We start from the raw sequence: 2,398 nt of genomic DNA, 5'->3' as shown, positions 1-2,398 counted from the left end.
AACTTGACTTCAATTTAATACAAAATCTCTACTCTTTAACATTCCCCCCTTTGTGTTATCCATGTCACAAATTACATCTTTTTATATGCATATCTATTAACATAGTTTTATAGTTATTTTTAGCTTTTATAGTTTAAATTCTAAACAGAATCAAAAAACAATTTCTATACCACCACTACAATTTTACAGGATTATGTATTTGTATATTTAGCTGTCAGAGAAAGGTGTATATTTTTGTGTGTGTTTGTGTTGCTAACATCCTCTCATTTCAACTTGAAGGGCTCTCTTTAGCATTTTTTGTAAGACAAGTCTAGTGGTGATGAGCTTCCTCAGCTTTTGTTTATCCAGGAAAGCTTATTTCTCCTTCATTAAAAATTTTTAAAAAAATATTTATTAGTTTTTGAGAGAGAGAGAGAGAGAGTGTGTGTGTGTGTGTGTGTGTAAGTGGGAGAGGGACAGACAGAGAGGGAGACACAGAATCTGAAGCAGGCTCCAGGCTCTGAACTGTCAGCACAGAGTCTGCCCTGGTGCTCGAACTCACAAACCATGAGATCATGACCTAAGCCAAAGTTGGATGCTCAACTGACTGAGCCACCCAGGTGCCCATCTTTCATTTTTGAAGGACAGTTTTGCTGGATATAAGATTCTTATTTGGAAGATTTTTTTCTTTCAACACTTTGAATATATTACCACAGTCTCCTCTGTCCTGCAAGGTTTCTGCTGAGAAATCTGCTAGATAATCTTATGGAAGCTACCTTGTACATGAAAAGTCACTTTTCTCTTGCTGCTTTCAAGATTTTCTCTTTGTCTTTCACTTTTGACAATTTGGTTATAATGTGTCTTGGTGTGGGACTTTTTGGATTCATTTTAGTTGGTATCTCTTGAGCTTCTTGATTTCAGATGTCCATTTTCTTACTCAGATTTAAGATTTTTGGCAATTATTTCTTCAAATAAACTCTTTACCTCTTTTTTTCCCCTCTCTTTTCTTTCTGGGATTCCTACAATACTCCACCAATACTCCGATAAATCGTCTTCTTTGCAGTGTCCTATAAATCCCTTAGGTCTTCTTCACTTTTTTCTTTGCTTTGCTTTGCTTTCTCCTTCCCTCCCTCCTTCCCTCCCTCCTTCCCTCCCTGTCCCTCTTTCTTTTTTCTTTTCTTCTTTCTTTCTTTCTTTCTTTCTTTCTTTCTTTCTTTCTTTCATGATTTTGTTTGTGAGTGATCTCTACACACAATGTGGGGCTTGAACTCACAACCCTGAGATCAAGAGTCACATTCTCCACTAACTGAGCCTGTCAGGTGCCCCTCTTCTTCACTTTTCTTCATTCTTTTTTCTTTTTACTTCTCTGACATAACAATTTCAAATGACTTATCTCGGAGTTTATTGAATCTTCTGCTTGATCAAGTCTGCTTTTGAAACCCTGTAGTGAATTTTTCAATTCAGTTGTTATATTCCTCAACTCCAGACTTTCTGTTTGGTTCTTTTTTATAGTTTTTATCTCTTTGTTGATATTCTTACTTTTGCTCATGCATTATTTCTTCATTTTTTTTTTTGTAGTTATCTGTGTTCTCTTAGAGCTCATTGACCTTTTAAAAGAGGGTTATTTTAAATTATTCTTTTTCAGGTAATTAATAGATTTATTTCTTTAGGGTCATTTTCTAGAGATTTATTTTGTTTCTTTGTGCCATATTTTTCCTGTTGCTTCATATGCTTTGTTGTGTTTTTCTGGGATCTGGTCATTTGAAAGAATGGGCACCTTTTCCATTCTTTATAGACAGGCTTTGCATAGGGGAAGACCTTCACCAATCAGCCTGGCTAGAGATTCCGGAGGCCTCTGAAGCATTTTCGGGGGTTGTTTCTTCTGGGCTTGTACATATAATTTCCCAGTTAGAGATATTTGCCTATTTCTTTTTCTGCAGTTCATAACCTCTTGTTCCCTCTGATGTCTGTCTGAATTGTAGGTTCTCAGGTGCTGCAACAAGCTACTGAGTTCTCCTTGGTTCATAGTATCCCTCAGACATCCAAAGTATGTCAGCTCCCTGTTGCTCTTCCAAATTGGATTAGACAGAGACAAGTCCTTCGTAGCACTCGAAAAGCTGGAATGTTAGATGATATTCTATACTTTCCCTCTTGAGGGAGAAGCCATGAGTTGGGTATTTTATCCTGATCAGGCTGAGCTGTGCCAGCTTGGTGAAAGGGTTACCTTGGATAAAAGGCAATGGCTTTTCTTACTCATTTAAACACAGCTGTTCTTGCCTCTACACTTGCCTGGAGTACTGTAACTTCTTCACTGTTTTCTGGAGTTCTCAAAAAGAACCCTTGTATCATTTGTTAGTGTTAAGTTTGTGTCTCTGTGAGAGAATGAGGTCTGTGGCTTCCCATGCTGTCATCTGGTTGA

This window comes from Lynx rufus, unplaced genomic scaffold (assembly GCF_022079265.1).
Source record: "Lynx rufus isolate CCGP_SWC_20201006 ecotype Redwood Valley unplaced genomic scaffold, mLynRuf1.p SCAF_3, whole genome shotgun sequence".
NCBI classification, from domain to species: domain Eukaryota; kingdom Metazoa; phylum Chordata; class Mammalia; order Carnivora; family Felidae; genus Lynx; species Lynx rufus.
Note: the sequence above shows the minus strand (reverse complement) of the source record.